The following is a 14,942-nucleotide window of genomic DNA, read 5'->3' as shown; positions in this document are numbered from 1 at the left end:
CTAGAGCGCTAACAGTCCTACTTATGACAAACGTATTGCACACCTGAAGCCATCTTGATTGGAATAAAGTGGTAACTCTTAACACATTTAATTTAAAAAGGAAGAAAATGAGGGGGTTCATTTTGCCATAGAAAGTAGGATTAGTGCTGCAGAAAGAAAAATTAGGGCACTTTTTGAGTGACTTCTCAAATTCTCTTCTATTTCTTAAAAAAATTCTGACATGCAGACTGAAACATGCACTTTCAATACCAGCAGCAGACTTCCCTGGTGAGCAGTAGCTTTACTACAGTGATCTAATAAGCAACTGGAGTGCCAACATTCTGAATTTATGGCAAATGTGTGACACATCTGAATGCCTTCTTGATGGAATCAAAGTAAAAAACTGAAAGTATTTCCTACTGAGGAGACTGTTGTAAATGAGGAAATTAGGAAACTTCATAACAAATAAGTCTCCCAAAATGGCCACCAGAGACAAAAGAGCCCTAATGTAGCCCAAATATCACCCAGATGTAGCCCAAGTATAGCCCAATGACAGAATGTCTCAGAGTGTTCTAACGAACAACTAGAGCGCTAACAGTCTTACTTATGACAAAAGTATGGCACACCTGAAGCCATCTTGATTGGAATAAAGTGGTAACACTTAAAACATTTAATTTAAAAAGGAACAAAATGAGGGGGTTCATTTTGCCATAGAAATTATGATTAGTGCTGCAGAAAGAAAAATGAGGGCGCATTTTGACTTCTTAAATCCTCTTCGATTTCATAAAAAAATTCTGACATGCAGACTGAAACATGCACTTTGAATGGATGTATGACGTTACAACGCATGCTGTTACAACGCATGCTGTTACAACAAAACTGTTACAACGCAAGTGGATTTACAACGCATGCCATTACAACGCAAGTCTTTACATCGACTTGCACTAGATGGCGTGCTAACATTAGAAAAGTGTAATTTACTATTGCAACTCCAGTCCACTTAACAGTAGGGAAGGTGTTGGGATAGTAAACCACACTATTTGTAATGTTAGCACGCCATCTAGTGCAAGTCGATGTAAAGACTTGCGTTGTAATGGCATGTGTTGTAAATCCACTTGCGTTGTAACAGTTTTGTTGTAATGGTAGTGCGTTGTAAAAGTTGCGTTGTAAAGGTTGTTCCCCACTTTGAATACCAGCAGCAGACTTCCCTGGTGAGCAGTAGCTTTACTACAGTGATCTAATGAGCAACTAGAGTGCTAACATTCAGAATTTATGGCAAATGTGTGACACATATGAATGCCTTCTTGATGGCAGCAAAGTAAAAAACTGAAAGTATTTCCTACTGAGGAGACCGCAGTAAATGAGGAAATTAGGAAACTTCATAACAAATAAATCTTCCAAGATGGCCACCAGAGACAAAAGAGCCCAAATGTAGCCCAAATATCACCCAGATGTAGTCCAAGTATAGCCCAATGACAAAATGTCCCAGAGTGTTCTAACTAACAACTAGAGCGCTAACAGTCTTACTTATGACAAAAGTATGGCACACGTGAAGCCATCTTGATTGGAATAAAGTGGTAACACTTAAAACATGTAATTTACGAAGGATCAAAATGAGGGGGTTCATTTTGCCGTAGAAATTATGATTAGTGCTGCAGAAAGAAAAATTAGGGCACATTTTGACTTCTCAAATCCTCTTCTATTTCATAAAAAAATTCTGACATGCAGACTGAAACATGCACTTTGAATACCAGCAGCAGACATCCGTGGTGAGCAGCAGCTTTACTACAGTGATCTAATGAGCAACTAGATTGCTAACATTCAGAATTCATGGCAAATGTGTGAAATATCTGAATGCCTTCTTGATGGAATCAAAGTAAAAAACTGAAAGCATTTCCTACTGAGGAGACTGCAGTAAATGAGGAAATTAGGAAACTTCATAACAAAGAAATCTCCCAAGATGGCCATCAGATACAAAAGAGCCCAAATGCAGCACAAATATCACCCAAATGTAGCCCACATGTAGCCCAATGACAGAAGTGTGCAAAACACTTATTTTTTGTGTATTTGCAGTTTTATATAGTACAGACTTGTCAGGTATTGGAGTGCTTTACATGAGCATTGGTTACATCACACTAGATCAAATTCATTTTGGTTGTAGACATGGGGAGATTAAGTGATTTGACCAGAATCACAGAATGTTGAGCTGAAGCAGAAACTCCAACCTGGTTCCCCAGTTGCAAAGTCTGCAGCTCTGGAAGTAACACCACATCCTATCCCCTAAGTGCAACATTTAACCAAGTGGTCAACTGGATAAAAAAAAATACAAATTGCAAATAATTTAAAAGTTCTTTGTCGCTATTTGAAAACTCAGAGAATATGTCCTCATTTTAGATTTTAGAGCACTAACCATAATTTTGATGCAAATAAGACCCTCTCATATATGTAATTTCTAAAGGAAATGCTCTAGGTATTACAGTTTTGATTATATCAAGATGACATCAGGCGTTCCACACTTTTGTGATAAATATAGAATGTTAGCAATCTAGTTGTTCATTGGGATACTGTTGAGAGGCAGAGGCCAGGGGCACAGACTCTGAAAATTGGAGGCAAGTAAGAGAGTGCAGAGGCAACAATTTGACCATACTGGGCAGGCAGGAAGGGCAGTGGCAGCACAACAGACTATGGAGGGCAGTGGGAAGCGGGGCAGGGGCAACAAACCAACAATACAGAACTGGCAAGAGAGGCTGTGGCAATATAAAAGACCATTGTGGGCAGAAGGAAGAGGCAGTGGTAGAATAACCATACATGCCAACAGACCCGTTTCAGTCAGGAAACGTCCAATGTTTTTAAGCTCAAATGGGCTTTATTTGATCTGTCTCCTGTCTACAATCTCCTTTTTTTCAATGTAACTCACAGGAGAAAATCAATACCCCAGTTTTTTTTCAAAATCTCCCTCTTACCAAGTTCAAAATGTTTGCAAGTATGGTACATTGGATCATGGTAGGCAGGAGGAATTGGGGTAGGGACATGGACTCGGATAACAGAGGACAGGAGGGACATGGAGAGGTGCACCAACCAGGCATCAGGGTTTGCAGCAGCACAATACACCACACAGGGCATGCGGGACGGGAGTGCAGCACAACAATCCATAGAAAGCAATAGGGAGGGGACAGGACCATGCACATGGACAACAGAGAACAATGGGGAAAGAGGCAATGGTAGCTAGCTGACCATAATGGACAGACAGTATAGAAAGCTGCAGCATAACAGACCATAAAGGGCAGGAGGGACGGATCAGGGGCATTACAATGGAACAGACAAGCCAGGAGGGAGGGAATAGGGGTCTGCACATGGAAACTGAGGGCTGGGGGCAAGGGGGCAGGGCAGGAGCAGCAAGATGACCATGGAGGTCAGGCAGGATGGGCACTAGAAACAAGACACACCATGGAGAGCAACAGTGAGACTATGATGGCATACACACAGACCATGGAGGGAAGGTGGGAGGGGGTCAGGGGCAGCTAGCAGACCACACAGGGAAGGTGGGAGGGGCCATGGCAGCACAGAAGACCATGCATGGCAAGCGGGAGGGTTAGTGGCAGCACAATGGCTATGATGGGCAAGAAGGAGGGTTCAGGGGCATGCACAAAGGACCATGGAGGATAGAAGGGAGGGTCAGGACCTGGGCACAGACAAGAGAGTTCAGGGGAAGGGGCCTCACAACAGACCGCGTGGGGCAGGCAGGAGGAGCAGTTGCAGCACAACAGACCAGGGAGGGCAGAAGGGTGTGGCAGTAAAATGGACCATGGAGGACAGGAGGAAGGGGATAGGGGCATGGCATGTGGACAGGCAGGGTGGAGGTGGCAGGGACAGGTTACAGTCATCTGACAATGCTAGGCAGGTAGGAGGGGAGTGGCAGCTCAACAGAACACTCAGAGTAGATAGGAGTGGCAGGTCCATGGAACATGGTGGGCAAAAAGGATGGAGCAGGGGCATGCACAAAGACATCGGAGGGCAGAGGGAAGGAGAATAGGGGCAGCAAGCTAAGCACAGAAGCTAAGCAGAGGTCAATGATGGGCCATAGAATTGGGCAATGGAGGGCAGGAGGAGTGGACTGGTACATCATGCTAAATGGAGGGCAGTGGCAGCACATCAGACCATGCATGGCAGGAGGGAGGAGGCTAGTCCATGGATTCAGACAGCAGAGGATAGGGAGGAGGTGGATGGGGCAGCAAGCTAACTGTTCAGAGAAGGTGGGTATTAGGAACTTTATTGTTTTTAAAATGTGTGTCTGTGCGAACTACTTAAAATATGAACAAGTATGCAGCATAATCTCACTTTTATTCAGGAAGAAGAGGAAGTTTGTGACTGTGACTCCGGGCTCACTTGGCAGAAACACCCCCTGACCCTCCACCCCCATCGCAAAATGTAATGCCCGTGAAAAGGGTAGGTGGACGCAGTGTTATATAGAACATAGTCCTGAGAGCACAATTGAAAATGAAAACTAGATATAGTGTATGGTATAAACTATGCACCAAAAAGTGTGATATAAGATGAACCGGGCGTGAAATTTAATATGCAATACATTGTGCGCAATGACAGATTAATTGGAGAGCGCGAGATAGCACAGGCACTAGCGTGTGCTATGCGATATGCGCCTTGGAGTGTAATATGCACAGGGCAGTGTTGTGTAACCTAACTAGTCTCTAAAGTTGTAATATAAAATATGTGCTGGGGAGTGTAACATTGCATATGCACTGTGACAAAGATATGGATCCCAAATTGTAATATGTATGGCATAGCGCTGTGCGTTAGAACATAGGCATCGAGGAAGGCACGTTAGATGGGGCAATATAACCCGTGCGAAGGCAAGTGTGGCATTACATATTCACGGGGTGCTGTTACAGTGCACATGGTTTAGAGAGTGTCATAGCATACGCACTAGCTGGTGGAATACAACACAGAGGTGTGTGGCACTCGGCGGGCACTGGTGGTTGTAACACAGCATTGGGCTCAGCCAGGAGCACGCTGTGACTCTCAAGTGAGGTTTGTCTCCTTTCCAGAGAGTAAAATAAAAAGTATTACACATCCGGCACTGGATGTGTGTTTTATTAACCGTGAGGGGGGTTTCTTGCATAGTTTGGTCGAATTTCTGTCGAATCCCCTTTGAATGGCTTGGTGTGCGTGTGTATTAAATGTGCCCGTCAATAGCTACCCATGTTTGTATAAATAAATGAAAAGGGTGTCTACTTGGAGAGTACCCACCGGCGGCGGCGCCAGGATTAGGCACTGTAGGGCGTCAGACACGTCAGAGCTTCACTAGCGGTGTAAATACATTCCATGTGGATTCATTGTATGCATAGTCGCCTTTTAATGAATATCACGCGAATCGTCATGGTGATAGGTACATACGGTTTGTCCAGCATGTCCTAGGTGTTTCTATAAATATATATTTTTTTTAAATAATAAAAAACAAAAGCCGGCCCTGGGGGATGGGGTCCCCGGGGCCATAAGTGGCTTGAGGAGGGGGGCAACGCAGCCCCCCTCCTAACGATTTGTTTTTTTAAAAAGGCCATGACCCGGGTGTTGGGGTACCCAAGGCTGATTAAGGCCTTGGGACGGGGGCAACGCGGCCCCCTTCCAAATTAATTTTTTTCAACCAAAAAAATTAGGGTGCAGGCCCTGGGGGATGGGGACCCCAGGACCAATAAATTAGAAAAAGAAGGGGGGCCACACAACCCTCCTTCTTAAAAAATTTAAATAAATTATAGACATGCATCGCGCCGGAGGCCATGCCCCCTCCTTGCAGCACTCTGCAAACGCACCCCCTGGCCAGTTGTAAGTTGGGGAATTAATTCCCTTTCAATACTGAGGGTCCCTGAGGGCCAACTAGCCCAACAGGTATCTCCAGTATGCGCCATGGAGCTGCGTTGCAGACAGGTGTTCTGAGGCCACGCCCCTTTTTACACCTCTATGCAATGTAGCTCTGTGACGCTTACTGGAGGTACCTAGTGGGCTAGTTTGACCCTAGGGACCCTTAGGATTCAAGGGGACTTAATCTCTCAACTTAGAACGGCCACAGGGCACGTTTACACAGTGGGGAAGGGAGGGGACGGGGCCTGAGGTGACGTGTGCAAACACACCCTGTGGCGCGTTTTAAGTTAGGGAAATAATTCCCTTTCAATCCTGAGGGACCCTGGGGGCCAACTAGCCCACCAGGTGCTTCCAGTAAGTGCCACTGCTCTGCGTTGCAGAGAGGTGGTGCTGGCCGTGCCCCTTTTTACACCTCTCTGCAATGGCACTTACTGGACGTACCTAGTGGGCTAGTTTGCCCCTAGGGACCCTTAGGATTCAAGTGGACTTAATCTCCCAACTTAAAACGGCCACAGGGCGTGTTTACACAATGGGGAAGGGAGGCGACGGGGCCTGATGTAACATGTGCAAACACGCCCTATGGCGCGTTTTAAGTTGGAGAAATAATTCCCCTTCAACCCTGAGGGCCCCTGGGGGCTAACTAGCCCACCAGGTGCTTCCAGTAAGCACCACTGGGCTGCGTTGCAGAGAGGTGGTCCAGGCCGTGCCACTTTTTACACCTCTCTGCAACGCAGCTCTGTGGCACTTACTGGAGGTACCTAGTGGGCTAGTTGGACCCTAGGGACCCTCAGGATTCAAATGAACTTAATCTCCCAACTAAAAACGACCACAGGGCGTGTTTACACAGTGGTGAAGGGAGGGGACGGGGCCTGAGTTAAGTGTGCAAACACGCCCTGTGGCGCGTTTTAAGTTGGGGAAATAATTCCCCTTCAATCCTGAGGGACCATGGGGGCCAACTAGCCCACCAGGTGCTTTCAGTAAGTGCCACTGCACTGCGTTGCAGAGAGGTGGTCTAGGCCATGCCCCTTTTTACATCTCTCTGCAACGCAGTACTGTGGCGCTTACTGGAGGTACCTAGTGGTCTAGTTGGACCCTAGGGACCCTCAGGAATCAAGGGGACTTAATCTCCCAACTTAAAAAGGCCACAGGGCGTGTTTACACAGTGGGGAAGGGAGGGGACGGGGCCTGAGGTGACGTGTGCAAACACGCCCTGTGGCGCGTTTTAAGAGGTAGTTTTAAACCCCTGCCCTATTATATACTAGGGGCTTACAGAGGAGGTCATGCTAATCACAGGGGGACCCCAACGCATAGTGTTCCCTAGTGTATGTAGGTGTTTTCACTGTATTCTGAGTGTCTTTTAACATAGCACTGGCTCTAGGACTGGTTAGTCAGACTCAGTTACCACCAGTATCCGTCTGAAAAAGTTGAGGGTACAGGATGATTTTGCAACAAGGCTTCTTTCTGCTCTTCTGTTTGTTCTTTCTGCACGTTATCCTTCTTCCTGCACTTTTCTTGGTCTTTGAGGACTTCTGTTGCTTCTTTCTGCATTTGTTTTTTTCTTTCTGTGCGTTTTCTCTTCTTTCTTCACATGTCCTATCTCTGTAGGCATAGTTAGAAATTAACATTTAAAAAACCTTTGAAATTCACTGAAAAAACCATAGGTTTCAGGCACGTTATAGTTAGGAATAAGCATTTAAAAAACCTTAGAAATTCACTGAAAAAACATAGGTTTCAAGGGCGTTATAGTTAGCTGGACTTTTCACTCGTACAAAACCATTGAAATTCCCCCGTTATAGTTAGTTCAGCTAACTATAACTTGCGCGCCCGCAATGCACTGCTGATGACATCACATATTACATCACTCATGACATGGTCAATGACATCACTCATGACATCTCAAACGACATCACTGATGACATCACTGATGACATCATCCTTGTGATAGAGTGGCAGACTTCCTCTCCTCCTAATATAACCTTTGATACACACATTCAAAAATAGAAACTAAAATTTTCAAAACAATGGACATACCAATACCAGTTACAACAACCTATTCAGTAATTCTAAGATCCACATACACATCCACTCATTCACCAACACTCCTATACAGTCACTCAAACATGTACTCACTCATCATATGTACTCATACACCTATACATCCTGTTACACAACGCCACTCATCCATAGAGTTACTCACACACATAGTCACTCATGCTAATAAAGAATAAAACATCCATTTACTTGCATATACAGTCATACACACACCACCACACTTAGTTCTACAGAAACTTACACATACTTCGTCTTTTAAACAATCACTTATAGAAAAACATACTTATTCATACAGGAACTCTTCCAATCTCTCACTCTCACATATACTCACTTATATACACCAATAGTCACATATACTAGTGTAAAAAATATGTAGTTACTCATAAAGACACTATTGAGACAGTCATTCACTCACTAACACACCCATGCACACACTCATCCACCCATACAGTCCTGTACACATGCTGTCTTCAACACATACAAACAGTGAGTCACTCATTTATGCACCTATGTACTACGTAATACCCCCCACCGAACCATACAGACACTCAGAAACTCATACTGATACTCAAAAAACCAACTAATAACCTATATAGACACTCATGTAGCTACTCACCAACCCATGCAGCCACTTATACACAAAGTGAGAGACTTACACAGATATTTACATATTAAACATTACTCACTAAGCCATGTATTCACTAAGATACACTTAATCAGTCAGTTATACAATCAATTTTTCAAAAACAAATCCTCCATTTAGACACTTATATACCCATTTATTCTCCCATCAACCTTGAGATATATATATATAAAACATATGTAATTCTCTGAAAAACACACATTCACTGGATGATGTCATCATTGATGTCATCAGTTTTGTCATTTGAGATGTCATCAGTGATGTCATGAGTGATGTCACTGACCATGTCATGAGTGATGTAATATGTGACGTCATCAGCAGTGCATTGAGGGCGCGCAAGTTATAGTTAGCTGAACTAACTATAACGGGGGAATTTCAATGGTTTTGTACGAGTGAAAAGTCCTGCTAACTATAACGCCCCTGAAACCTATGGTTTTTTCAGTGAATTTCTAAGGTTTTTTAAATGCTAATTCCTAACTATAACGTGCCTGAAACCTATGGTTTTTTCAGTGAATATATATATATATATTCAAGAGGCTGGAGTTGTGAATGCATGTCTGTTTTTCTAGATGGAGAGCTATTTTAATTTGACTTTTTTTATTTTCCCTCATGAAGTTAGCCTTGTTGGGTGACAGACTAGACTTGCCTTGTTGTAGAACTGGTTATATCTTGGTAACCTACGGGAAGGGATCTTGAAGGAGACTCTAAGGGGGAGATTTACAAATAATTCATGCAGCGCAGCCCCCTGCGAGGCTGCGCTGCATTGCGTGAGAAGGAGGGAGCAGTAGAGAGCCATATCTTCAAAGATATGTCTCTCTCCTCCCCTTTCCCTAGCGCCGGTGCTGATTACAGCTGCCGTGCACCAAGCACACACCTTAGAGCCATAGCGCTAGTGTGTGTGCATTAGTCTAGTATAGGTTTTGTACTCGAAGGGTACCCTCCCAGTACAAAATACAATGCCCGAACACAATGCAAAGTTGTTCCCACTTTGTATTCGTGCTGCACAGTGCAGCACGCATGCAAAGTAGGAAAAGGAAGGAGAAATGAAAGCATTGCTCCTTCTGTGCGCCTACTTAAAAAGGGCATAGTTTTCTCACGCTAAACCTAATCTACTTTATTTAGTAAATTGATTTTAGAGTCAGAAATCTTGGGTGGTTGCATGGGAATGCCCATGCTCCACTCTTGGTACGCCCACATGGCGCAAATTAAAGCGCAGCAGCACTATGCACTGCTCTGCACTACTTTCCCGTTTTTTCCAGCGCTACACAAGTTTAGCACTGGAAAGTAAACAGGGAAAGAAAGATTTTGCGCCAATTTGCGACACTTTTGTGCTGCAAAATCATAGTCAATCTCCCCCTATATCTGTTTTAGAGCCCCTACGCCTCGCAATAAGAGGACACTACCAGCAGTCGCAGCTGAAATGCTGCAGGAAGGAGGAATCTCTTCTCTGCAGCAGCCTCCATGTTATGTCTTAAACTACTACAAACAAATGATGGACGGAATGCTGACAATGCAGACATTCTCCCCCAGTCAAGAGATCTGGGTTAAATCCATCGTTCTTTTGCCCACTACGCCACCCCAGTTCAGACATGGCCATATGCAAATCAGTCTTGACCCTGTGCCTCCTGGGAACAGTCCAGCCCGAACTGCCAAGCCATGTCTTCCCTGGACCGGAATCAAGCATCCTAGGACCGGTTTCTGGCTATCAGCCGTCATCAGCCAGGATAGCTTGACTCCAGTGGCGTAGTGAGCACGGGTCCCACGTCTGGGAATACCCATCCCACTTAGGGCGAAAAGCGTTACAACAAACAAATGATGGACGGAATGCTGACAATGCAGACATTCTCCCCCAGTCAAGAGATCTGGGTTAAATCCATCGTTCTTTTGCCCACTACGCCACCCCAGTTCAGACATGGCCATATGCAAATCAGTCTTGACCCTGTGCCTCCTGGGAACAGTCCAGCCCGAACTGCCAAGCCATGTCTTCCCTGGACCGGAATCAAGCATCCTAGGACCGGTTTCTGGCTATCAGCCGTCATCAGCCAGGATAGCTTGACTCCAGTGGCGTAGTGAGCACGGGTCCCACGTCTGGGAATACCCATCCCACTTAGGGCGAAAAGCGTTACAACAAACAAATGATGGACGGAATGCTGACAATGCAGACATTCTCCCCCAGTCAAGAGATCTGGGTTAAATCCATCGTTCTTTTGCCCACTACGCCACCCCAGTTCAGACATGGCCATATGCAAATCAGTCTTGACCCTGTGCCTCCTGGGAACAGTCCAGCCCGAACTGCCAAGCCATGTCTTCCCTGGACCGGAATCAAGCATCCTAGGACCGGTTTCTGGCTATCAGCCGTCATCAGCCAGGATAGCTTGACTCCAGTGGCGTAGTGAGCACGGGTCCCACGTCTGGGAATGCCCATCCCACTTAGGGCGAAAAGCGTTACTGGAATGGCATGGTGAGCAAAAAAACGATGGATTTAGGCCCAGATCTCTGTACTGGGGTGAATGTATGACATTGTTCTGCATTCTGTCCATCAATTGTTATTTTTGCATATGTCTTAAACTACTAGCATCTCTTCTGGGCCAAAAGGACCTGGACTATGCCTGCTTCACTACAGAGTTACCGAACAAACGTTTCAGAAGAACTAAGTAAAAAATGTATCAAAAAGTAGAAGGCTGCAGTAAAATTAGTCATGACATTTGGTAAATGCTAAAAGCAGAACACGTGGTGTTTCGTGCTTGAGTGATTACACAATAGTGAACGAGTGAAAACATGAGTGTATGGACACAAAGAGGAGCAGGTGATCAGGAAAGGAGTTTATACAGCAGACATCCAAGGACAATCAAATAAACGTGCTATGATCAAGCAAGCGAACATGCTCACTGAAGAAATGATTGCACCTTGTAAGGTGATTTTTGCACGTGTGATAATTAGAGGTTTATATTCGCTCTGGGACAAGTTAGAGTACTTAATTGTAGTTTTTGATTTTTGATTTATGTAAAAAAACCGTCCGAAAACGTTTTATTATTGCATGCAAATAATTGCCCATGCTCTGTTTTGGTATATTGGATAGCCTTGGTTCATTACAAATGCTTGGTATGTTACCTTATGTTATGTCATGTTTGTTTGTATAGTACACTAATCAGGCGCGCAACACCCATTGGACTCAAAGGGCTTCAGCCACCCCCCCCCCCCCATCATGTGTGGCAGCCCGGGATGAGACACCTTCCTGGGCAAAAAAGCAGCCGCACCCGAGCACTTCACAGGTCTTTAAAAGACCATTTGCATGTTAATGAGGCCTTGCTGTTGCTTCACCCCTTCTAAGAGCCCCTGCAGCTCCACTCTGTCTATTGCTTGAAGTTCAGCCCCCCCGAAATTTTTGCTCAGCCCCCCCCCCCCGAAATTTGGCTCTAGTTGCGCCTCTGACACTAATCACCCACGTTGGGTATCTAGGGGCTTTACCGGTAGGCAGGCGCAAGTCTCCCAAGTGAGATTATTCGAAGAGCCAGGTCTTCAGCTTCTTGCTGAACTCACAAGCAATGAGGAGGATCGCATGGGATGTGAGAAGTTGTTCCATGCTTTGCGGGAGGTGTACGCGCAGGTCGGACCTCTGGCTTAGTTTTTGTGCATACTTCACCCAGGGCCGGACTGGGAACAGCAAGCAGCCCCGGCAGATTGCTGCTCGGCCGGCCCTGGGAGTAGTAGGGGGTGGGGGGGAGGGGGGTGCTATTAAAAATCACCGCTCCCGCTTTTGTAACAGGGGACCGATATTTGAGCTCTACTGCAAAACTGACCTCCAGTTACAAAACCAGCCCCCCACGTCCTCAAAACTGGTCCCCACCCCTCCGGCCCACTGGAAAAATGCCTGGTGCCCGCTACGGCCAGTCCAGCCCTGACTTCACCCCTGGAGCTGAAGTTTGGGCATATTTCAGAAGACTCACATAACTGAGATGCTGGTAGTCAGTGTGCATTGATTGAGGACATTTGATCTATTGTGTGTTCCAGCCCACCTTAGGTGGTCATTGTGTGGCATTTTGTAAAGGTTCTACAAAACCTATTTTTCATCTTTACCAATTGGCTTTGGGCAGGTTTGGCTCCTCCAAAGAAGGTACATGTGTCTTGACAACTCTGCAAGCTTTTCCACAAGGTAATGTCAGCATCGACAGAGTAGAGTCCAGATGTGCTGAGAAACTGGCAAATTCAAGTTCATCAGGGTAAGAAACACGAACCAACAAGTATTGGCAAAACCAACAGGTCTGACTTGGTATATAGATAACATTTGTGCAGGCCATGTGCAGGACTATTGCAATTTTCGATGCATGTTTATGACTGTATTAGGATTTCTCCACAAGCAAAATGCAAGTCCTATTTAAAGCTACTTAAAAAATCATATTTCAGTGAAAAAACAAAGCAAAAACGATTGCTTTTGCGATACATTTCGTAAACAACAAATGATGATGAAACTGTGCGCTTTTGAGATGTAAAATATTCCGTTATGCATTTTAATATAACCTCTTTAAAAGGAGTGGAATGATACATTACACAGGCAATTGCATGAAGGGAGAGAGAATCAGTTCTGTGGGTGGAGCCAAAAGCCACTCTATGTGTTGAAAGAATTTATAACACTATGGGCCAGATGTACGATGGTATTTAGCATGCGCAAACAGGTTTGCGAACTGTTTGCGCATGCTAAATACCTGTGGCCAATGTACAAACACTATTTTGCAAGTCACAAATAAATTGTGACTCACAAAATAGTGTTTAGCAACTCGCTATTAGGAAGGGGCGTTCCCTTCCTAATAGCGACCGCAAAGCCATGTACAAATGTTTTGCAACCGCAATTGCGGTCGCAAAACACTTGCAATTTACCGCCCTCTTAAAGAGGGTGGTAATGCATTCAAAAGGGAAGGGGTCCCCAGGGGACCCCTTCCCCTCTGCAAATGCAGGCAAAATTATTTTTTAGAGGCAGACAGTGGTCCCAGGGATCACTACCTGCCCTTTAAAAATGAAACAAAAGCGTTTCATTTTTCTCATTTGAAATGCATCGTGTTTTCCTTTAAGTGAAACAGGCTGCATGAATAAAAACTGCTTTATTTAAAAGCAGTCCCAGACATGGTGGTCTGCTGAGAGCAGCAGGCCACCATACCTCGGAGGACCCGCCATTCCCAATGGGGTCGCAAATTGAGAGTGGTTCATTAATATTTATGAGCCTCACATTTTGCACCCCATTGGGAATCACAATCATTGTCTCTGACACTGTATTACATTGTAAATTGCGACTCGCAATTGAGTGCAAATTGTGAGGCGCAATTTACAATGGTCGTACATCTGGCCCTATGTTCTGTAGACGGCTGCGCTGTTTACCAGACCTAAAAATAATGAGCCTCATTTATGAAAAGTGACACATCGCTGGGCAAAAACAGCGATGAGTCACTTTTCATAGCGCCATCGTTATGACACCATTGATGCGCCGTATTTACGATACAGAGCTCCATGGCGCAAGGATTTACAGATACATCATGGATTCTGACGTATCTGATGGTGCAAAAATGATGCATTGCTGGAGTGTGTCGGAAAGCTAATGCAACACCAGCAATGTGTCATAACCCATCGGCGAGTCCCATTTAAAAAGGCCTGCATCAATCCAAGCAGGCATAAGGATTTTGACGCAGACGAAGTTGCAGAAGTGGCAGAAGGTCTAATAAATTTCACTGCGCCACTTCTACAAAGCTTTTTTTTCATGGGAACATCCACTCTGCATACATTATACCTGACGCAGGTATAATGTAGTCCAGGCCTTTATAAAGTGATGCATCTGCCTAGATGCATCACTTTTTGTAAATAGGGCGCAGAGTGGCGCAATGATTACGTTGCTGCAGAGTCACAAAAAAGAGACGCAACGGCGGTGCAAGCCCTTCATAAATAAGGGCCAATATGCTTAGGGCCTGACAGATTTGGACACAAAATAGATGGGATTTTATGTGGACCACAAAGTAACTACTGATTGTGCTTCTATTCGCCTCGCAATTCAGCATTTTACTGTAGAAAATTATACACCACGGCTGATAACAGTTACCACCAATTTTGACATATTTTTCATGCACAATTATCACCAGCCTTTTGCTGGTGGGAATATATGCCTTTATTTGCACTCTTTGAATTGTTTTGGCTCATCATAAATACAGCACATTTTGCCAACACATACCTATTTTACCGACAAGCTCAACATGAATACTAACAATAGAATGCGCAAAAATAGGATTTTTGGACCAAATTCTCATTATGTTTGCATCTTACTTACCCATTAAGAGTCCAGCAGCAAACATTCCCTACTCAGAATCCCAATGCAAATAATGAGGCTTCTCCGATAAAACAACCTGTAAACATG

Source organism: Triturus cristatus, chromosome 11 (assembly GCF_964204655.1).
Source record: "Triturus cristatus chromosome 11, aTriCri1.1, whole genome shotgun sequence".
In the NCBI taxonomy this organism is placed as follows: Eukaryota; Metazoa; Chordata; class Amphibia; order Caudata; family Salamandridae; genus Triturus; species Triturus cristatus.
Note: the sequence above shows the minus strand (reverse complement) of the source record.